At 33.8% G+C, this 25283-nt stretch overlaps 1 protein-coding gene across 2 annotated transcripts in view; it reads right to left on the bottom strand.

Annotated features, from left to right (window-relative positions):
- Positions 1-966: 966 nt before the first annotated feature.
- The window catches only part of PRR16 (proline rich 16), a 260137-nt gene continuing 235820 nt past the window's right edge, over positions 967-25283 (bottom strand). For both annotated transcript variants that reach the window (XM_047778486.1, XM_047778487.1), the window contains one exon: positions 967-1270. The gene's annotated coding sequence lies outside the window, so the exon portion shown is untranslated. The remainder of the gene's footprint in view (positions 1271-25283) is intronic.

Below are 25283 nucleotides of genomic sequence, written 5' to 3'. Positions count from 1 at the left end.
AATACAAACAACACATTTATTTAGAAAAATAAACTGAAAATGCTGTTTGGTACATTTTCCCATGAAGCATAGATAAATGGCTATAAAAAACTCTTATATGTCAAATACAAATTACAAATGATTTTTTCAATTAAGAGAACAAACAGATGTTCAACACAGATGTTTAGTGTACAGTTCACTGTATCTGACTTCTTGGCTGTTAATGATATAAAATGATTTTCACTAAAAAAACATTAGATCCCGTTTTCATTCATTTGACCACACTGATGCTTTTTCATTATTATTCTCTACCTGTTCTTTAATCTGTGACATCATTTTTTTATTAGATAACTGATTTTTTTCAAGAAGAAAGAGAAATCAATGTCTGGAGAATTCTTAAATGTTTTCTTTTGGGGCTCCTGCAAGAAACTAACTGTTGTGGTCTCAAAACTCATGGGACCATCTGTGCAAATAACAGTACACATCATACCCTGAATGGAAGTGACAGTGCAAACAGTTACAAGTGCATTGAGAAGTAATCAGTAAGAACTGACCTCCCCCACCCCCCAGCCAATATGGGGTAAAGAATTGAATGCAGAAACTTTTCAAGCAATTGACAACAATACTCTTATTCCATTATGGCTTTGAGGGTGCACACAAGGTGGCAAACATCCTCTCTCTCTGCAAACAGCAACATTCTGTCCTCATACTATTCGTTGCTGCAGTGTTCCCATTTGTTCAGTTTTCTGTTTGTTTTTGCTGCTGTCTACATATTTTCAAATGCTGTGTAGTTCTGGCTGTAACAACCTCTATTTCTACACTTTCACCATCCCAAATGATAAGTCAGTTTATAATTTACTAGCTTAATTACTGAATATAAATTTTCTTGGGTTTCTATTTGGGAATAATTCCTATGGTAAAACAAAATGGGTTTTGTTTGGCTTTTCTTTTTTTGGTTTTTTGTAGGCTTGTTTAGTCCTTTTCATCTTTTTTTTTTTTTTTTTTTTTTTTAATCTTCTTCGTAATTTCTGAGTGAAGAGATTTAAGGCTGTGGCTTTTTTGCCCCCATGGCTCTGCTCATGGCTGTTAGTCTGGAGGCAGATGGTTTTATGTGGACCCTATCAGTGGTCATTTGTGCTCCAGAGTTGAAGGGTTTGCTGCTCCAAGATAGACAGGTTCCTTGTTACTTCAAAATTAGATCTGGCCTCAAGAAGTCATAATGATGAATCTGAAGTGAGAAAAATGAACTGACATGCCTCCAAATAAAGGTATTCCTTCCAACTTGAAGGAGCTGTCAGAAAAAAAAAAAAAAGCAAAAGATCAGTTTAAATAGCAAGTGTAGTTTAACAAAAACATAAAATTATTAAAAAATGAAAAAATCATTTATAGTACTCAATTTAAAATTCTTTGAATTACTAAAGATTTTACTTTAAATGTATAAACATATTTTAAGCATATATTCCATTGAAATTATATATATGAAAACAATATTTGATAACATTCATCAAAATTTAATAGTAGCATGTTTATATTTCAGTGGAAAGATCTCATCTCAAATAGTCTTTAAAACTTCAGATAAAGCCGTTCACTGGCAAATATACCAAGTTCTCAAGATATCTTATAAACTTTAAAACTTTTAAATATATATCACCCACAAAAAAGACTTAATTGGATTTCTCTTGTGGCGCAGCAGATTAGGCATGTGGTGTTATCACTATAGCAGCTCTGTTAGCAGCTCTGTTTGCTACAGTGGCACAGGGTCGATCCCTGGGCCAGGAACTTCCAGGAAAAAAAAGAAAAAAAAAGTTAACCAAGAAATCATATTTATTAAAGTAAACATTTTAAAAACAAAAATTATTTTCAAAACATTTTGCTTAATGCAATCTTTCATTGCCATTTATATAGTCTCAATATATTACCAAATTGTCAAAAAGATAACTTTTTCCTTGATGAAGCAGACCTGCCAAGGAATGAGTCTTTTACTTCATGGATATCTGTGATACTTTCCAATTAGTACCTCAAAATTACTTATATCCACATTTGTAATTAGTAAGTTTTCTGAAAATAATAGTAAATGAACCTAGCCATAGGTTGTGGGTTTGATCCCTGGCCTCACTCAGGGGGTTAAGGGGTCAAGGATCTGGCACTGCCGTGAGCTATGCTGTAGGTTGCAGACATGGCTCCAATCCTGCCTTGCTGTGGCTGTGGCACAGGCCAGCAGCTACAACTCCAATTAGACCCCTAGCCTGGGAACCTCCACATGCCCCGGGTGTGGCCCTAAATACAAAAACAAAAACAAGCAAACAGAAAAACTAAAAATAGTGTTACCATATGAACCAGCAATCCCAGTGTTCCTGGGCCTCTATTTGGAAAAGAAGAAAGCTCTAATTTAAAAAGATACATGCACCCCAATATTCATAGTGGCACTACTTACAAGAGCCAAGACATGAAAGCAATCTAAATGTCCATCAACATATGAATGGGTAAAAATATGTGAGAGATATATATAATATATACATGTACATATATATGTAATATTTGTATACACACTTGCATATATATACACTTACATGCGCATGAACACACACCAAGTAGAACATTACTCAGCCATAAAAAAGAATGAAATAATTGCATTTGCAGCAAAACAAATGGAAATTGAGAATGTGGGATTAACATATACATATAAAACAAATAAACAACAAAGACCCACTATATATTACAAGGGAACTGTATTCTATTATTCAATATCTCATAATAACATATAATGGAAATGAATATGAAAAAGAATATGTGTGTGAATGTGTATATATATATATATATAAAACTGAATCACTGCTGCACACTTGAAACATTATATATCAAGTAGAGCTCAATAAAAAATTTTTTAAATTAAACTAAAAATACTTTAAACTACCACATTTTTTGTATGCCTGCTTCAAATACAGAAACATGTAATACATCATCGCAATTTTACAAGTTAAATAAAATTACTTAGCATTAATATAATGAAATATAAATCACAAACACCATGATTTTATGTAACTAATAATGAGTGGAAGTGCTCTTGGAAATGCTTTCTGACCCATTCTTCAGATCATTGAGTTAATTGTTCCATTCTGTTCAAAAAGGCTTTACTTAAAACTAATTAATTTTTTCTTCACATTTTGGATGGAATAAGTCAAAGTTTTTAAGCTTTCAGGGTCACTTTTTTCATTTTTGTAAAATTTTCCAGACTCAAATGTGATAAGCAGAATATGAATGATACCAGATAATTTTTAGATTTTGAGTCATTAAATGTCAAATTAAATTATGTAAGTAGCCTCTAAAGTGACTGAGAGCATTTCTACACAGTGAGGGCAACATGATTTTAAAATGTCAAAGACAACAAATAAGGCTAAGGTAAAGCTAAATATGTTACAAAAAGTTTGTCCAAACAGAAGCGTCTTATAATTCTATTTCTTTAAAAGTTGGTGTAATTTTTGTGATTCTCTTCTTTGAAATCTATATTTGTTAAGTATAAATACATAAATGTGGATATACAAATTATATGTTGTTACAAAATATATTTTATATAGGAAATAAGCACACAAATAATATTATATATAAGTATATATAATTTAAAAGTTTTAACTATGAGACAATGTTTCATGAGTCTGCTGTATTTTAAGAAATAGTGAGTATGAAGATGTCAAGGTCAATTAAAGAAAATCTGTCATAGTTCCTTCCATTAAACTACTAACAGCAAGAAGTTTTCATTTAATTTAGTTAAATAAAAATTTATGGTATTCCAACTACAAGCCAGATATTATATCAAACATGAAAAATGGAATGATAAAAAGTTAGATTTCTATTGTATCAAAACACACATCACTTGTTATATGAAGCCATGAAGTACATATTCTAACCAATTTCTTGGCTCTGATAAGATGAAGTCAAGGTCAGCACTACCACCAGTAAGCCAAATCTGCCGCTCCCCACACCATTCATTTAACACTATCACTATAGAGATGATTATAAACTTGATTTGTAACAAGTAGCAGAGCCCACACGGACTGACATATTTACTTCCTGACTCTTTACAGAAAAAGTTTGCCAATCCTAGTCGAGTCTACCTAAATTTATTGTAGTATTACTTATGAATCTACAATTTCCAAATGGATTGACAATTATTTTAACTATATTTGCTGAACTGTCTATATTGTGATAGATTTTGATATGCTATTATTATCATGCAACAATTCACATACATACATAGTGTATCTCTGGACAGTGGTCATTTATTTCCTTTCCAGTATACATTTCAGATTGAAGCTTTTTTGGGGGGGGATTGTAAAATTTACAAATTCTATGAGACAGCATTGAATTTATAAACTAAGTGGGGCATAATTAACAAATATACAGTATTAAGCATTCATATCAGAAACAGTGGATCATCACAATTATTTTGACCTTCACCTTAGGTTGCTCAGTGCTTTATTAGTTCTTTCATCGACACTTTAATATTTCTTGTTAGGTTTATTCCTAGATAATATATAGTTTTCATTGCTATTTGGATAGAACATTTTAAAATTATATTTATATTTATTACTGATATAGAGGAAGATATTGAATTTTTAAATAGTATTATACATAGCTAATTTACTACTTTTTCTTATGGTTCTAATAGGTTTTTGTCAATTTCCTTGGATTACCTAGATAAGTAATCATATTGTCTATAAATATTGGTAATTTCATCCTTATTTTTCAAAATTTAGAACTTATGTGGTTTTTATTTCTGTCTTATTTCATTTTTTAGTATCTCTAATAAAATGTTGAACAGTGTCAGTGATAAGAAATGGCTCATAAAACCATTGTATTTTGATGCCTTATTTAAGTGGGAGGTTTTTATTATTTTTCATTTTCTTCTCTTGTAATTGGCTGTTTAAAGATTTCTTGGAGCTTTTGGTCATTTATCTTTTTCTACAAAATTAACTATTTTATCCGCACTGAAACATAGAAGTTCCATAAGTGCTCTCCTCTCTCAAGTTCCTGAAGTCCCTCATTTGTTTCCTCTCTCTATTTTCTTTTCTTCCTAGTCTTCAATAGTGCTATAGACAATCTTGGTGACACTCCAAAATTCGTATATTAAAATCTAATTCCCAATGTGATGGCATTTGGACACATAGCCTTTTGGAGGTGAGTAGTTTTGAAGGCAGAACTCTCATGAGCAGAGTTAATATTCTTATAAAGGAAAAGCCAGAGATTCTCATCCATTCTTCCATATATGTATAACTGAATCACTTAATTGTATAGTAGAAATTATCTTGTAGTAGTTAAATGCAAATTAGAATTATCACGAGATACCACCTCACACCAGTCAGAACTGCCATCCTTAATAAGTCCACAAATAACAAATACTGGAGAGGGTGTGGAGAAAAGGGAACCCTCTTGCACGGTTGGTGGGAATGTAAATTGGTACACCCACTATGGAAAACAGTATGGAGGTACATTAGAAATCTATGCATAGAACTACCATATGACCCAGCAACCCCACCCTTGGATATATATCTGGACAAAACTTTCCTTAAAAAAGATACATGCACCCGCATGTTCACTGCAGCACTCTTCACAATAGCCAAGACATGGGAACAATTCAAATGTCCATTGACAGATGATTGGATTAGGAAGATGTGAGATATATATAAATAAAATATATAATGGAATACTACTCAGCTATAAAAAAGAATAAAATAATGCCATTTGCACCAACATGGATAGAACTAGAGATTCTCATCCTGGGTGAAGTCAGTCAGAAACAAAAAGACAAATACCATATGATAACACTTTTATATCTGGAATCTAACATATGGCAAAAAGGAACCTTTCCACAGAAAAGAAACTCATGGACTTTGAGAATAGACTTGTGGTTGCCAAGGGGAACTGGGAGGGAGTGGGATGGATTGGGAACTTGGGGTTAATAGGTGAAGACTATTGCCTTGGGAATGGATTAGCAATGAGATCCTGCTGTGTAGCACTTGGAACTATGTCTGGTCACTTATGATGGAGCATGATAATGTGAGAAAAAAGAATGTGTACATGTATGTGTAACTGAGTCACCATGCAGTACAGTAGAAAATTGAGAGAACACTGTAAACCAGCTATAATGGAAAAGAATAAAAATCATTATTAAAAAACTGAAGCCCTTCCACAATAAAATATGATAGGAAGTCTACAAAAAAGAAATTATCATAGCATTGTAAATCAACTGTACTTCAATAAAACTTTAAAAAAAAATAAAGAATACAAGAAGGACACAGGAAATGGACTTTCACTAGACACTGAATCTGTAGGTGCCTTGATCTTGGACTTTTTGCCTCTAGCTATAAGAATTAAATGTCTGTTGTTTAGGATATCCAATCTGTGATGTTTTTGTTACAGCAGCCCTAACAAATTCAGGCACACGGCAAAATATTTTTTGACACTTTTTAAAAATAAATTATTTTTACGTCATAATGGTGGCTAATTTGTTTTTTATGTTTATTAGTTTTTCTTATCCATTTTCTTTGAAATCATTTAGTTATTCTTTTCTCAGTTTTTTTATTTGAATTATAGCTGTCATTTTGAATTTTATTGCATTATAAGATAATAAGACCTGTTTGGTAATCCAAATTCCCAAATATTTGTGTTTCCTAATGTGAATAAAGGGATAGCAAAATATTTTCTCCTTCTCTATGAAAATAAAAATGACCTTGAGTTAATGCTCCAGCTCTGTTTCCATGGAAATCTAATACTGGTAGAATGGCAGCTGTATTAGTAGGCAGCATTTCTTACGATAAAAATAACCCCAGATTTGTAAACTGCATCTGGAGTTGGGGGGCTTTGAATGACTATTATCACCTTGTGGGATTTATTGAGTGAGATGTATTCTTGTAACTGGCGATGTTCTTTCCTTACAGAGAGTTATAAAATATACTGATTCCTACTTGGGACATGGAAAGTATTAGAATGTCTCTCACCTATTCATGATCTCAAATTTATACCTGAGCTGTCACTTTCCAGGGTTGAAGAAAGACCTTAGTCCTATATACCTGTGGGAAGTGTCATATTAAAGAATCATCTGAAGACATTTCTCCAAAGAGAGATAGACAGAAAAAAAAAAAAAAAGAACATGCACGTGAAAAGATGCTCGACATTGCTAATTATTAGACAAATGCAAGTCAAAACTACAGTGAGGTATCACCTCACACCAGTCAGAATGGCTATCATCAAAAAGTCTACAAACAAGAAATGCTGGAGAGGATATGGAGAAAAGGGAACCCTGCTATGTTGTTGGTGAAAATGTAAATTGGTGCAAACACTATGGAAAATAGTATGGTGGTACCTTGGAAAACTAAATATAGAATTACCATGTAAACCAGCAATCCCACTCTTGGGTATATATCCAGAGAAAACCATAACTCAAAAAAATGCTTGCACTTCAATGTCAGTTGCAGCACCATTTACTATAGCCAAGACATGGATGCAGCCTAAATGTCCATCAATAGAGGAATGAATAAAGATGTGGAACATACATGCATACTACTCAGTCATAAAATAATGAAATAATATCATTTGCAGCAACATGGAGGGACAAAGAGATTATCATACTGAGTGAAGTCAGAAAGAGAAAGATAAATACCACATAGTATCACTAACATGTGGAATCTAATAAGAATGATACAAAAGAATTTATAAAGCAGAAAAAAAACTCACAGATTTCAAAACCAATCTTATGGTTACCATAGGTGAAACTGTTGTGGGGAGTGAAGAATTGGAGAGTGGGAATAGTATATATAGGCTAAGTGTAAAATAAATGATTAACAAGAACCTACTGTATAACACAGGAAAATCTACTCGATATTTGCAATAACTTATATGGGAAAAAATAATGGATATATTTACATGTATGGCTGATTCACTTTGCTGTACTCCTAAAACTAATACAATATTGTAAGTCAATTATACTCCAATAAAGGTAAAATATATATATACATATATATATATGAAATTAAAAAAAAAAGCACCTGATTCCCTGATTCTTCCTTACTGGCTTGATTATTGCATAATAATAAAACCATTGCCAAATGTGGCCAATTACAATCATGTGAAATTAATTATCTTGTTGAACCTAAAATTAGTAGGAATGGGTGTTAGATTAGTTTTCATTTATGAATTTATTAAAATGCAACTGGCTTCAATATTCTATTATGCGTAGAAGACTAAGCATGGTCAGAAGGAGGTAGAGGGAGGACTACGCAACCCCTGCAATTTGTTATATAGCACGAAGATGTAACTAACACCCAGGTCCCCTCTAAAAGATGTCACTGATAATTCTTTGTCTTGGTCATGAAATGCCCACAGCAAGGAAATATGATGAGAGGAAGAATTTTAAATAAGGCTTTAAAATCCTCTTTTGGAAAGAATTAACCAAAATGAACAAAATAGCATAGTGGAAGAAGTTGGGCATAATTTTTTCAAGATGTGCAAAAAAAAGTTTCAAGGACCTTTTAATGATAAAAAATCTGGGATAATATGGTTCTTAAAAGCTAAGTAGGCAATGTGTTAACCAGTTTGAAAGAGAAAGTAAGAGAAGCATTCTTGACAGACAAATAAAAAGACACAGGTACATTTTTTAAAACATTGTATGCTGATTCCTTTCACCCATTAGTATGTTTTGTATTCTTCCTGTTAATAAAGTCCAAGTTCTAGGTTTAATTGCGTTAGTTATATACAGATACACATAGAATGCAGTACATATGATTTAATTAGAAAAAGACAGTTATGGATGCACTTCACTGTAATCTTTTAGTTCCATTAAACATCAAGCTAGTTTGAAAACACATTTTATTTCATGCTTCACAAACTATGAATATTGAGAAAATTACCTTGAAAATGATTATTTTGATATGAGGAAAACGATATTGCTAATTCTAGCATCATGTTTTACGTGGGCAAAACTAATTTCTTTGTATGAACTATCTATGACATTTTCTAGAATGTAGGTATTACTCTCTCAAAGCTGCCCTGTTTTCCTGAGCCCAGCAGCAGCACAAGTGCTGCCTAAGAAATCCGTATATCTGTAAGGAAGACACATTGAACAAACTTGTAGGTAATGCTTGATGTATTGAGGATATTTAGTGAGTACACATGTGCCAGACAAGGCAACAGTTTAGAGAGAGGATATTTAAGTCTTTAAGGCCTTATGATCATTTTCTAAAATAAGTACCTGATACCCTGCAGTATCATGCACCTCAGAATTGCTCTTCTCATCTGAGATAGTGTGTCAGACATGACATTCAAAAACTCTAGTTCTAAATTATCGAGTCTAGCTCCAAAATTTACACAGTCCAGTTAAAAATAAAATGCATGGCCCACATTCAAAAAGCAGTTTAAAAAAAAACCCGGAGTTCCCGTAGTGGCGCAGTGGTTAAGGAATCCAACTAGGAACCATGAGGTTACTGGTTCGGTCCCTGCCCTTGCTCAGTGGGTTAACGATCCGGTGTTGCCGTGAGCTGTGGTGTAGGTTGCAGACGCGGCTCGGATCCCGAGCTGCTGTGGCTCTGGCATAGGCCGGTGGCTACAGCTCCGATTCAACCCCTAGCCTGGGAACCTCCATATGCCGCGGGAGCGGCCCAAGAAATAGCAAAAAAAAAAAAAAAGATTAAAAAAAACCCAAATTCTGTCCTTTTTTACCCAGTCTTTACATTTTTGTAGTTGCTATTTAATGCCATGATTCCTTGGTAAGGGTTGAATACAGACCACAGGTTGAATACAAACCCCCACACACCCTGGAGATCTTCCCTGCAAGTCAGAGCACATCACAGGGCTGTCAGAGTTTTGGGTTTTGCCTCTAGGGAGCCAGAAGGCAACAGTCATCTTTGGTATGGGAAGGGAAGTAAGTGGCCAGGAGATCATCCAGGTGAGAGGTGAATATGGAACCATACCTGAGGGAAAACTTCAAGTCCCCAGCACATTCTCCATTATCCTATCAGACTTCTATTACACAAGACAAACTCAAAAATATCAAGACAGTGACTAACAAGCATTAAAGACATTGTTTGGGGGGGGGATGCAGGCATGATGGGGGTCTCATGAGGGCAGGGCCCTATGCAACTGTGATGGTCATGCACCTGAAGATGACCCTGCAAATCTATCCCAAATAGACAATTTCATCTGTCCTATTCCAACAGTGAAATTCAAAACAGCCCCAACCACAAGTCCCCCTTTGCCTAATACTATTCCCTTATTTTGTTTGGTTTTTCATTCAAAGGTAATTATATAAGAACAATGCATATGAACTATAAGGATTAACACAAAATCAGTTTAAGGAATGTCTAAAACATTTATATGAAAAATAAATATTTTTATTCATTTTTATAATTACTAGTGTCCACTAGTTAAGATGGCGACATCTTCACACAGAAAAACAGAATGTTTAAATAATGTGTAAATTAGCCAGGCAAAATTTATCTTCTGAAATAACGACATAGTTTGTAAAATCCATGTATGGTATATAAGCACTAAAGAAATGAATTGAGAAAAACTCTCTAAGAAAATCATCAATAGATACAAATAAAAATAAAGTTCTCTTGTCCATGGAACATTAGCATTTGCACAGCAAAAAGTTCTTTATTATTTTTTTAAACTGTTATCTTTCTTTTTTTTACATACATATGTGTCCATGTAGAATCATACCAGTTTGAAAAAGTATTATTTTTCAATTATTTTGAAAATTAATTCAATTCAGTTGCAATCGGTTTGATGATAATTTTTAACAATGATGGAAATTATGTGTTTTTTGGTTTTTTGGTTTTGTTTTGTTTTATTTGCTTTTTAGGGCCGCATGTATGGCATATGGAAGTTCCCAGCCTAGGGCTTGAATCAGTCCAGAAATTATGTTTTATGAAGGATATTATTTCTGATAGTGAAGTTACTATGATGTGATACTGTTGTAAGATATTAATATATATTTATAATTATATATATATATAATAAAAACTATTCAAAAGCTTATTTTAGAAGCCCAGTTCATACTATTTTGGGAGAGTTGGTCAACCTTTTGAAAAAATTTTATTATTTCTATATAAATGATATGATTAAATGTCATAATTAAAGTCTTCCAAAGAAAAAGAGTAAACAATGTGAAAAAAAGTAATTCTGTTTCATCCCTTTAGAATCCAATCTGCAATTATTATCTTGAAGAATACTTTCTAAAAATCTTTTTCTACTGCTCCTTATGGGCACAAATTTATCATTAAATTAGTCAAGACTACCACTAACTTCTTATGATTAAGTACATATCTAATCACTTACAAAATATTCCTTCCACAGGATATGTGCAATATATGTTGCTTATTTCATTCATTCATTTGCCTAAATTATCTAGAATCCTATAGTGTTTCATGACTATTGGCTAATACTGTACTTTTTATATGGGTTGATCAATTAGCCAATTCTTGCAAATTCTAAGCACAGCCCCTAGTAAGATTTATGTTGGAGTCTGGGGCCCAAAATTAATTTCCATTCCACAACAGTTTCAAAGACAAGAAAGATTTCTGAGACTCGGTTTCCTCAAGTGTTAAAAAAAAAAAATGGAGTAGACATTAATACGTATATTCCAGGTGTGATGAAGAAAATAAATGAGAAAATAAACAAGATCATAATCTTGTTGTGTTGACCTATTTCATTTTGACAAAGAGAGTATTTAAACAAATACATGTTTTGGTAGATAATACCACAGGAGAATAGCCATAATCTGTGTCCTAGCTCCAACAGCTGAAGGAAGCAATGGTAGTAGATTCATTAGGAAATAAAACTAGAGGCAAAATAATTGCTTTGCCATTTTCCTTCTGTTGTTATTAACAAAATCAGCACTGGCCGCTTTTGCAACCAAAAAGTTATGAGTGCTTTCTAATATGTAATTAGTGTAGGACAATAAACTGCATGGTGAAAAACACAGAAGAGTAAATAAATGCTAAAGTAACAGTCAGCAGGACACTGGTCTTTTCCTGTGAACATAGGAAAGTACACTTAAATGAAGATATTTACTTCATAATCTGAGAAGTGGGGGCTTTGGCTGTATATAAAACCGAATTTACTTTTATAGGTTTACCTACCCTGGCTCCCCTTGATCTTCATGAATGGCATGCAGAGGACAGTCTTGTTTTTGTGTTTATTTTATGTTGTTTCTGAAAAATCTCTGCTCTCATAATGTTTTCATTAACCTCATCCAAACAGGAATATTACTCATGCTAATGACTGTGAATTGTTTTCTCTAAAGCCAGACATGTTTTTAAAAATCCCTTCTTCCTAAATCCCTTTTTTCCTGCTCCCTCCTTTTAATTTCCATTTTTTATGCACTGACATGCTGCTTTGAGAAACAGTTGCAGCCAGATTGGAGAGCACTCTGAAATGAATGGCTGGGATAGTTATTCCTCCTTTTGGCAAAACTCCTTGCTGTAACTGCATTAAAGCCTGCCGCGTCTAATGTTAGCATGTGCACATTCTACTGAGTTCCACTGGAAATGAGGCCTGTTGGATGAAAAGCATTCTTTTTTGCATGGTAGAACAAGAGCATTTTCAATCAAAACAAAATTAAAATGCTAACAATGCTCCCTCCTCCTTGCTTAAACATTTCTGTCAAACCCCATTCCTTTTAGGTTTTTAATTTATTACAAGAAACAAGTGATACCAATTATAAAAAAACAAATAAAACAAAACAAAACCAAAAAACCAAAAAAACACATAATTTCCATCATTGTTAAAAATTATCATCAAACTGATTGCAACTGAATTGAATTAATTTTCAAAATAATTGAACCCGCATCTTCATGGATATTGTTTTGGGTTCTTTACCCACTAAGCCACAATTAGAACTCCTCTCAAGAGTTACTAAGGTCTCTGAAAGTACTGGACTTGGAAAAACATCCAGTTGTCTATGCCCAGAGACCATCTCTAGTCTTCATTTCCTTTTTAAAATATTGTTCTCAAAAGGAATTGGAAGCAAAGCTAAAAGATAGATATTCTATTTAAATGTTATTTTTTGTCTTCCTAAATGTTGCTTTTTAGGCACATAGGACTGAATACTCTAAGCTCAAAGATGGGAACAATGTCTTGCATCAACTGCAATAAAACAATTGTTGTGGAAATTTTTTGTAAAGTGCAACATGTACAAAGTTTCTTCAGATTGCTATGTTTAACTTCAGAAGAGTAAGATAATGTTATGAGTTTAATTGGCAGGTGTCTAGAATACCTCTGACTTTACTAACCTGAGAAAGGGACAATTTCCTATTACCTTTACTTCAATATCATCACCATTGTGAACTAGAAAATTAGAGTATTCATAAGTACACACTGATATCACCAATAGAAACCAGATGCTCTTTGCAAATTAAACAGGTATGTAAATAATGAGCAGTGTCTACTGCCATTAAACATGGAATTAATCAGAGAGAGGACCCAGATACCCTAACTATATCTGCCATGATACTTCTTAAATGCAATTCAGTGATACACCACTTTAACTCCAAAAGGAGTAAACTATGCTATCAAAGTACCCCTACTGGATTATATTCAGAATTCAAAAATTTCTTCAATAATGACTAAACCAAAAACTGTTTCAAAGTTTTGTCCTCAAGGTGCTTTTTGTGCAGGTGAGGTCTAAAACACCCAGCTTTCATATTTGCCTTTTTACATCATGAAAAATATAAAAAAAAACACATATATGATTTCTACATTTTCAATTCTGCATTATCAATGGACTTCTCAGTTTAGTAGAGTCCCCAAAGCTAGTGTGCTTCTGGATAAAAAGGAGGGCATAACCTTAAAGAGGCATCATTACTTATAAAAACAGAAATGGACTCAAAGATTTTGAAACCAAGTTATGTCTACCAAAGGGGTAATGTGGTGGGGGGGATAAAGTAGGGGTTGGGGTTGATATATACGTAATACTATATATAAAATAGATGAGTAACAAGGACCTACTTATGCCATAGGGAAATTTAGCATATAGGAATTGTGCTAAAGAGGAGTTCCTGTTGTGGTACAGTGGATACCAAATCCAACTAGGAACCATGAGCTGTGGTGTAGGTTGCAGATGCGGCTCGGATCCCACATTGCTGTGGCTCTGGCGTAGGCTGGTGGGTACAATTCTGATTGGACCCCTAGCCTGGGAACCTCCATATGCTGTGGGAGCGGCCCTAGAAAAGGCAAAAAAAAAAAAAAGGAATTATGCTAAAGATTAAATAAATAGCATATGGGAAATTTAGCATATAAAAAAATAACCTATATGGGAAAAGAATCTGTAAAGGAATAGATATAAGCATGTGTATAATTGACTTACTTTGCTGTATGCCTGAAATTAATACAACTTCGTAAGTCATCTATACTCCACTATTTTTTTTAAAGGTATCCTGGTATGTACAGTACAAACCTAGAAGTTTATGGTCATTTAGTGTAAATAAAAAGAGCCTAGTACATTTCAAAAGCCTCTAGGTTCATCTCTATTAAAATATAGGGCAATGTTTTACATTCTTAATAATACTAAGATTCTGGTAGAGATAACTGTTTATTTTCTTGAAGGGCAGAGGTCCCTGCTATACAGTGTAGACTATTTAGCAGCATCCCTGGACTCAGGATCATTTAATATCTTAAACAAAAAGTTGAATGGTGTTACTTTGTTCATTCCTTCAATTTAAAATTTATGAACTCTCATCCTTCTGCCATTATCTGTAATGCATCTATCTAGTATATATACTTTCATTAAGAGTGATAAGAATTGTGGTTTAAAAAAATAGTGTAACACTTGTTCTATGAAAGAGCATTGTTCTCTACTCAGAAAGTAAAATGCAAGTTACAATTTTTAGAGCTGATAGTGAACTTTTTAATTTCATCCCCTCCCCCCCACATTGAATACATCATCTCTCTACTAGTTAGCCTGGCAACAAAGCAATGTTTGTCTATGATGGTTCAATACTGAGCAAAGTCTTAAATCCACATAGCGTTGTCAATCCCATTACAGAAACATTTATCGGAAATGTATGTGGGTGGATGAGCTGCTCAAGGCACTTGAAAAACACAAGCAAATAATATATTAAAGTAAGTAAGAAATTACTTTTTAGCAGAAATTAGAGAAAATGACCTCTGCCTTAGGGAATTGGAAAAGACTTTGAAGCCAGCTTCCTTATGAAGGATGAATAGGATTTCAACGAGAGGGAGAATGAATCAAGCAATGCAGGGACAGAGCCAGAAAAGCATATAACCAGGGGTGGATGTGAAGTCAGTGTAATTAGAACCTAGCCTCCAGAGAAAGAAGCAGTTGCAGGAGGTAAGGCCAGAAAGGGAGGTGTTAACCTATAGGAAACAGGGAGACTTTCATTGTTTTTAACTGGAATGTTACCTGGTCAGATTTTCACTTTAGAAAGATGGCTCTAAATATGTATGAAGAATGAATGGAATAGAGTGCACCTAAAATAATGGACAGCAGTTAGCTGTCCATTGAGGCAATATTTCAATTGAAAGAGAATAAGATACTGAACTGAAAAAAATAGCATGAGGGATTGAGAAAAGGGAAAGGCCTCAGACAAAATTAAGGATGTAGAATAGACAGAACTGCAAAATAATTGGAGTTGAAAGTGAAGATAATTTTCACGATGGTTTCTGGTGTGGTGACTGGATGGATAATAAATGTCATTTCCTGAGACAGGAGACAAGGAGCAGATTTTAGGGAAATGTATTGTTAACTATAAAGAATATACTATGATTCCAAACACCAAAGCAACATGTAACACAAGGAATAATTAATGTACTCAAGTGTAAACTGTAGAAATGTTGGTTAAAGTGGGAAGTTTGTTTTCTTAAATCATAAGCTCTCCAAAAGGAAATTTACATGTCAATATTATTTCTACTAATTAAAGATGATTCCATTGGGAATCTTTGAGCTTCATTTATGTGAATGCCATGCCCTAATACACAAAAGTTAGAGAATATGCTGTGAAACAGCTTGGAAGAGCAGCTCGGCTCAATGGAGGGAAGATAATGGCTGATAAACACACTAGAATTCTTTGGCATTCTAAACAAATCCAGTAGCTGGCTTTGCGAGGTCATAAATCCCTTAGACAATTAGATAAACAGCACGGATTTAACACTTAAAACATGTACATGTACACCTACATCATATTTTCTTATGATTTTAAGATTCATAGACATGCTTGCATTGTATCAAATTCAGCTTAGGAGCTCTTGATTCAGAGTTGTACACATTTAATCATAGTAGGTCTTATTTTTAAAAAACAAAATATATATTTAGAAATATATCCTTTGTGGTAAGTAAGCAGCTAAGGTCAGTGTTTAGATCTCCTATTTTGGGGAGGACAACTCAATCTTTTCTCCTATACCTCTACTCTTATTGTAAGAGTGAAAATTATCTACTCTTCATAGATGGCTGAAAATTACCCAATAAAGTTATTATATCATGGCGACTGCCTTTTATCTATCAGTTTCTTCTTACTTTTTATAAAATCAACTTTCCCTTTAAGAAATTAAACAAATAATGAAGAAACTGATATTTTAATAGCAACAGGAACTATATCAACTCAGCAATAAGTGAAACATTGTAAAAGCTTGTTAGTACCTGAATATCATACCATCTGCAACATGAGAAAGTCTGTTCTCTTATGGAAAATGTTAACTCTATTTAGTTCTGTAACGGTAAATTTGTAACTTATGGGCAGCTTATGTAATATACTGTTATTAGATAAGAAAAAAACTGCCCATACCCGTATATACAGATACTGAAAATTTAATATAAATCCTGTTTTAACGTTCTTTGCCATTCCTTTGTCCCCAATCTTTCCCTGTTAACACCACGGATTTTGTCTCTTCCTTTATTATCATTCATATTTCTTCTTATTCATATATTTCAGTTTACTAGACATCTGTGTTTATTCTCTGCATTAATTGCCTTGTTTCCTGATAACATTCTCCATTTTATTCTGGAGATCACTCCCCCCAACTGTTAGCTAACATGTTTCAGGTAGTCTGGGAGAATTAGCCTTTTACACCCTTAAAAATAGAAATCTAATTTTTAGCTAAGGAGTTGTTCATGCAGAATAAATACTATCTTGGAGGTATGTGTGACCATGTGACAAAGTTGGAAAAGAATAGAAGTGAAAGTATTGAGTGGCAGCTTCTGGAAAAATTTTTAAAAGAGTTGTCCCATATTCTCGGTGGAAATTTTTTTCCCTTTCTTCCAACAGGTTGCAGGAATGTAGATCCAATGGCTGGAGTTCTGACTGCTAAATTACGCAATGAGTATGAACCTGCTATTTCAGAGATGGCTAAGAGGAATGCCTGAATGAAGCTCAGTCCTTAGGGCTTTGTAGATAGAGGTTCTATGTCAACCGCAATCTGCCTCAAGATTCATACATATGAAATAAATTTCTATTTTATATTTTTGAAGTCGTTGTGAGTTGTGGACTGTGTTTTTCCACATAGGATTCTAATCTTAACTGATACGGTTGAAAGTGCACTCTGAACGAAGCTGATCACCTTTCTCTGTTTCAGGGGGAGACATTTACTATGCCCATATCTTGTATAAAATGGCATGATTGCAGCTATTGCAGACCCTAACGTAGCCAGAAAAGCTGTGTTGAGTGGAATATAAAGACTCAGTTATTCTCACAAAATTGCTAAGTGGTTTAAATATCAAAATCAATATGAGCTTGGGGCACAGTAAAACCTTCATGAGAGGACTGCATATAATTTCCAAGGGTAGCATGGGATGATGTCATAGTTACATAATTAAAGCAAATATTTAGGGAACCTGGAAATTTTTACAGGCATTTAAAGTTATAATTAGGATAGTCTGATGTGAGTTTAATACACTCTAGGATTTGTGATTTGTAGAAAACCATGGTGTCTAGTGCTAACTGCAACATGCACTTTGTGACGAAGCACTCATTATGCAGCAGCTAAACAACCTTCACCCACTCATTCCATCCAATCCTTCTGGGTTCATTGCACAAATGCTACAATGTCTTCTGATTAGTTTGTGAAAAGAGAATAAAAAGTTTGTAGCTTATTAAGTTATGGCAAAATAAAAAACAATACAAGTAATGCCAGGAAATACTGAGTTTGTTAATAAGACCAATCAATTCTCAGTCATCAAGTGTAATTCACACAGAATTAATTCACCATTTAAATACTACCTGAAATACATAGGCACTGTCTTAATGGTGTGTTTCACGTGACTATTCCTAATGACCACAATGACATCCAATCAGCATTGGATTCTGCATACTACATTGTTAGGTATTATTGCATATATTCCAGATACAGTAGTAAATAAAAAAGACATAAGCTTTTGCTCTTAGGGAACTTACATTTGTGATGTGATCACATGGGAAAGGGAGATAAGTCAGATTTTAGCGGGGTTCATGGGTATGGGTGAAGAGCGGAAGAGACAGGAACTTACTTTGTAGAGGAGAAGAAAGCTGATCTTGGGAGATTTGATCAGTTAAATAAGAGGAGAAAAATGAAACAGTGCTCACAATTCTTCAAAAGGTAAGAGACTATCACATTTTGGGTGAACTTATGTGAGGGCAGTAGGACTGGAGCTTCAGGTCAGCAACTGAGATGGACCAGAACTGAGCAGAAGGGGCAGAGGGTAAACCAGCATGTTTTTCCATCTTGTTTAAATCTAAAAAGATTTATCCTTTGCCAAATCTCAGAGAGAAGATGTGGTAAATACAAAATGTTCTTATGCTTCTTTTTAAATACGAACATATTCTTTAATTTTGAAAGAATGCATGAGTATTGAAAATTGTTAGAAAATACTAACAGTATAAGGAAGGGAATAAAATATCATTCTTTCTAATACTTAGAGGCATCTGGTACTATGCTTTGGGCATATTTTATTATGGTTTTTTTTTTTCTTAGTTGAACCAGTTTCTAATGAAAAATATTTTTGTAAAATGTTTTCAAAAATCTTTGTAACATTATTTAATGTCTGTGTAATATTTTAAGGTAAAGCTATGTTCGTAGTCATTGTTTAAAAATTAGAGTATGTAACCCCTTAATACAAAAAGTAATAATCCAAAAATAAAATCAAAATGGATTAAAAGCCTACATGTAAGACAAGATACTATAAAACTCCCAGAGGAAAACAGGTAGAAAATTATTTGACATAAATTGCAATAGTACTTTTTATTTTTTTTTTTTTGGATCCACCTCCTAAAGCAAAGGAAATAAGAGCAAAATTGCACAAATGGGACATATTTACACTTAAAATCTCTTGCATGGCAAAGGAAAATGTTGACAAAAAGAAAGAATGATGTACTTAATGAGAGAAAACATTTGCAAATAATAGGACAGATAAGGGTTTAATATGCAACATATATGAATAGCTCATATGACTCGGTATCAAAAAAAAAAAAAACTCAAAAAATGAGAAGAACTGAGTGGACATTTCTCCAAACCATAAGTGGAGATGACCAACAGGCACATGAAAAGATGCTCAACATCACTAATTATCAGGGAAATGCAAATCAAAACCACAAGGAGATATTACCTTACACCAGTCAGAATTGCTATTATCAAAATGTCTACAAATAATAAATGCTGGACAAAGTCTGGAGAAAAGGGAGCCCTCCTGCACTGTTTGGGGAAATATAAATCAGTACAGCCCTTATGGAAAATAGTATATAGGTTCATTAAACAATTAAGAATTGACTTAACATATGATCTAGCAATCCCACTCCTTGGCATATATCTGGAAAAGAAGAAAACTCTAATTTGAGAAGATACATGCATCACAGTGTTCATTGTAGCACTATTAATAGTAGCTAAGACATAGAAGCAACCTAAGTGTCTATCAAAAGAGGAATGAATAAAGAAGATGTGGTACATATATACAATGGAATACTACTCAGCCATAAAAAATGAAATGATGGGAGTTCCCATCATGGTGCAGTGGAAATGAATCCAACTAGGAACCACGAGGTTGCGGGTTCAATCCCTGGCCTTGCTCCGTGGGTTAAGGATCCGGCATTTTCATGAGCTGTGGTGTAGGTTGCAGACACATCTCGAATCTGGCATTGCTGTGGCTCTGGTGCAAGCCGGCAGCTACAGCTCCGATTCGACCCCTAGCCTGGGAACCTCCATGTGCTGCAAGTGTGGCCCTAAAAAGACAAAAGACAAAAAAAAAAGAAATGATGTTAGTTGCATGGATGCAACTAGAGATTAATACAAGTGAAGTAAGCCAGACAGAACAATATCATGTGATATAATTTATATGTGGGACCTAAAAAATAGTACCAATGAACTTATTTACAAAACAGAAACCTAGTCATAGACATGGAAAACAGATAACCACAAAAGTGATGGGGCGAGGAATAAAGTGGGAGTAGAGGACTAATAGATGCGTACTACAATATACAAAATAGACAAACAATAAGGATTGACTGTATAGTACAAGGAACTATATTCAATATCTTGTAATAAACTATGATGGGAAACAATTTAAAAAAGAATATAATATACATTTATAAATATATACATATATATGAATCACTTTGCTGTATACCTGAAACTAACACAATATTGTAAATCAACTATACTGCAGTAAAAAAATTATAAGATTTTAAAAAATAGCATTGATATTTTGATAACAATTCTATAAACAAAATCAGTTGGGTTTTCTTTGCATGTCCCCAAATTATTTTATGACAAAAGAGTTTTTGCATATAACCTTCTTATATAAGTGTTATACACTCTGGGAAATACTAAAATAACTTTTTTAAAAAGTTAGAGTGAGGTCAAAATTGCTCGATATTTTAAATATCCTAATAAAGTATATACTATGTACTTGTAAAATGTTTTTAGACATAATGCATGCTAATATTAAAAAAGCTAACAGGACAAAGAAGCAATCAAACTTCATTTCTTAAGTTGATTCCGTATTCTATCATATGAAATCACCACAGCTAACAATGGATGAACACAATTCTACTCATTTCTCAAATCATGTATGCACATAAAAGGAAAGACAGGTAAGCAGGTAGGTTAAATAAATTTTTTTTCCTCTTTTTTTTTTTTTTAGGGCTGCACACATAGCACATGGAAATTCCCAGGTTTGGGGCTGAATCAGAGCAATAGCTGCAACATGGGATCTGAGTCGTGTGTGCGACCTATACCACAGTTCATGGCAATGCCAGATCCCTGACCCACTGAGTGAAGGCAGGTATCACACCTGCATCCTCATGGATACTAGTCAGATGAGTTTCTGCTGAGCCACAATGGGAACTCCCTAAGTAAATATTAGAAGATAGATGGATAGATAAGTTAACTACATTTAAATTTTGAATTATGCTACATTTTAGATTTAAAAACTATTCTAATAAAATTCATTTATATGTAACGGAAGCAATATAATTTTCTGTACCCTGAAAATATTGGTTAAAATGCAAGTATTGTTTCTTAAACAAATAAAATATTATTTTTAAATAAGCCCTGTAAAGGTCAGGTAAAATTTTGATAAACAGTAAGAGTTTCACGTCACTTTTAAACTACCTAATTAGACTTCGGACAATATACATGGACTTCTAGCAATAAAAGATAAGCTTAGATTTCATTCCACTTCCATTAGACTCAAATGCATTATAATACATTTTTCTTAGGATTTAGTACGGTCTTTCAGTGCATGGATTACAGTCTTTATTTCAGGGATTTCCCTCTTTACATCTTCTTGAAAATTCAAATATGCTTCATTTTACTTTGTTTTCCACAGAGAGTCATTTTTATCTTTATAACTTTCTTTTAAGATTTTTTTTCTTTTTCTTTTTTCTAGTGCATTCAGACTCAGTTTTTTAAAATTAATTTTTATTAGCGTATAGTTAATTTACAGTGTTATATCAATTTCTGCTGTACAGCATAGTGACCCAGTCATACATATATACATTCTTTTTCTCATATTAGCTTCCACCATGTTCTATCCCAAGAGACTGGATATATTTCCCTGTGCTTTACAGTAGGACCTTTCTGCTTATTCATTCTAAATGTATTAATTTCCATCTAACAACCTCAAACTCCCCATTCATCCTACTCCCTTGCCCCTCCCCTCGGCAACCAAAAGTCTGTTCTCTATAAGCCTATCTACAAAATAGAAGCAGACTCAGAGACATTAAGCGATTTTTTTGAAGCCTATGTTGTACATCTTGGATTGGGTTTCAATTATTTTTATTACATTTTTATAATATCCTATCTTGTCACACTCTTTTTAAAAGAGAAAAGGTTCTTTGACCTTGAACAACTATTTGTCTGAAATCTTGTTTTATCCCTACAAGTAATTCTTCCACTTGTGTGCTTTCAAAGTGTCTTTCTCTTCTTTTATAGTTTCCAATCCCAAGGCCATGTGTTTTATCCCCTTGCTTATGAGTTATGTTGAAGCAATCACAGCCTATATGTTAAGTACTGCCCAATAGACAAATAATGGAACAAGTAAGAAAATGTGCCAACATTCAGTATTGCCTTGAGTACTCTTGTAAGCTGGCTATTTCCTTCTGGCATAAGCCCACTCCCAGCTCCACTCCCTCAAGCATCAGCACTTAAGCAGTGGTGGGTTGGTACAGGTCTTGTCAGTCTCCTTGAGACCCCTAGCACTTTGAATTGAGATCTGGTGATAGCTGCTTCCTTTCCTTCCTTCACCCCTCTTAACGTGCAGTACTCCCCACTGCATAGAAGGTTCACTTACAGACCATAAAAATAACTTCAGCATGGTTTCTCCTTCAGCATTACACACACTATGAAATAGGGAGAAGGAACTAGGCTGTCACACAGATACCTCCTGATTTAGTACTGGGCTGTCTTATAGCTCAGGGATCTTCACTCTGCTGCAAGGATAATGAGATAAACTGCCATCACGGGGACTCTTGCTTTCAGGTGTGTGTTGTGCTACTTCAGCAGGCTATTCTCTGGCTCACACCTGATAGTGGTAGGAGGTAATGGCAGTGTGTTTGGGTTGTTGCTGATACTTCCATCATTGGGAATACTGGCTCTCAATAGATTTTGAAGAAGGAAAATAGATTTAAAAAAACTTTTCTTCTACCATTAATAACCAGAAAAATTATTTCATGTTATAATTTTTAAAATAGTGCAGATACATTTAAGGTGAATACAAGGATAGTTCAGGTATTATCAGAAAGGATTAGCATCCATTTGTTTATTCTTAACTTAGCAAACATATATTTAGCACACTTAGTCTACCATGACCTATGCAAGTTACTAGAAAGTCAGAAATAAATTGTTATGACCAAAAAACTCAAAAATCCAGTGAATTTGTCCATGAATACAGACATGTAAAGAAACAGGCAAGATGCAGTGTGTGTGTGTGTGTGTGTGTGTGTGTGTGTGTGTGTGTGTGTGTATGCTTTAAGGACACAAATACTCCAATGGGGTATATAGGATATTAGAGAAGGGAGTAAATGGGTTGTATATCACTGCAAAAAGAAGATGATATCTGAATTGTGACTCAAAATATTAATACAAATTTACCAGGCATATGTGGGCAGGGAGAAGTAGTTATTGGAAGAACAGTATCTGCAATGAAAGCTGTGAAGGCATGAGACATCTTCATTTGTTTGGGGACAGTGAATGACATTTTGTTTCTGGAAGACGGGGCGCATTGTGGGAAGGGGAGGAGTAAGTTTAGGGCAAGATGTTAAGGACATAGAGAAATGAATAGAGGATAATGGGTGACATAGTTCTGAGATACCAGTGAAGAAGCGGGTGCAAGACTGACATCCTACCTCATATATCAAGCCTTTTTCAAGCACTAGATGATACTTAGCTAATATTGAGAGTTTCAGACTAACACATCTTGTCATCACAGCTTGAATTCTGTCCTCTAAAGCAGAGCCACTCATACAGAGCGATTCTATTGTCTTAAAGATAGTTTTGTTTTCAGATGCCATATTATGAAATGTGTTCTATACCATAATAGTTAGCTTCACTTCAATAAATAAATAACTTATGTATAGCTACTCAAGACCACAGTTGAAGGCAATATCTAAGCAAGGAAAGGAACTGGTCAAACTGATTCTTGAATTATTTTGTTACTCTTTAGTTAAATTTGCCAAGTATTTGTGCCTTTCAAACATTCTTTGAATTTAATAGAAGTCCTAAGAAATGTAACCTGCAACAACTCTTACTGCAAACATTTAATTTCTTTCAAATAATTCCGCAAACATTTTTTCTTGTAATTTCCTCTTCATAAAACCTCAGGTGGTTATTTTAAATGAAGTTTATTCTTTTCTCCATACCTGTTGAGTATTAAACCAGGATAATGTGTTCTTGAGGGTTAGGTTTTTGCTTCAGATTTTCCAAATGTACAGTTAAAGGGAGAATTAGAAAGTCACTACATTCATTTTGTCCTGTAGCAAAATAACTGATGATTTCCAAGGAATTAGAAAAGAAGAAACCAGTGACCAAAACCAGTATTATAAATATAAGAAATCTCAGCATTAGGAGAAAATGAGCAAAGTGAATAATAACTAATATTAAGGAAAGAACAAATAAATTACAATATCTAGCATTTGATCTTTAAAACATTTATAGATTGATACTGTGTGATTTTACCATTCTGGGAAGATTTATCTATGTTGACTAGAGACAAAACTATGGGGAAATTGTATAAAAATTGAGTGGAGACTACATATTGTATTATTTCATTTATGGGATATGTCTAAATATGACAAATCCATGGAGACCAAAAATATGTAGTGATTGGTTAGGGCTACATATGGGTGTGTGAAGTGGCATTTAATGCTTGTGGGGTTTCCTTCTAGGGTGATAAAATGTTTAAAATTATATTGTGGTGATGGTTACCTAATTTGATAAATATACTAAAAACTACTTGACTGTATACTTCAGAGTGGTGATTTTTATGGTATGTGAATTATGTCTCAAGAAAGCTTTTTTTTTTTTTTAAGTAGTGTGCCAAGAACTCATTCACTCTAATTTGTGAATTTTTTAATGCAAAGGATGTATATGGCAAGGGTAACACAAATACAATGAGCTACAGTGTTAAACTGTTTTAAAGTCTGTGTTTAAGATGCCACCTTTACTATTCCTTTTTTTTTAATGTTTTCCTTTATAAATAGTGCCTTTTTGGTGAATAATTCTACTTGGTGACATACATTTGTGAAGCTGTTTGCAACATCCTTCTATAATTTGGCTACAGTAAAATAATACTTCTAGACTCTACATATAGTCAACATTTTTGGATATTTGGG

This window comes from Phacochoerus africanus, chromosome 4, assembly GCF_016906955.1.
Source record: "Phacochoerus africanus isolate WHEZ1 chromosome 4, ROS_Pafr_v1, whole genome shotgun sequence".
NCBI lineage: Eukaryota > Metazoa > Chordata > Mammalia > Artiodactyla > Suidae > Phacochoerus > Phacochoerus africanus.
This window is presented reverse-complemented; position numbering and strand designations above follow the sequence as displayed.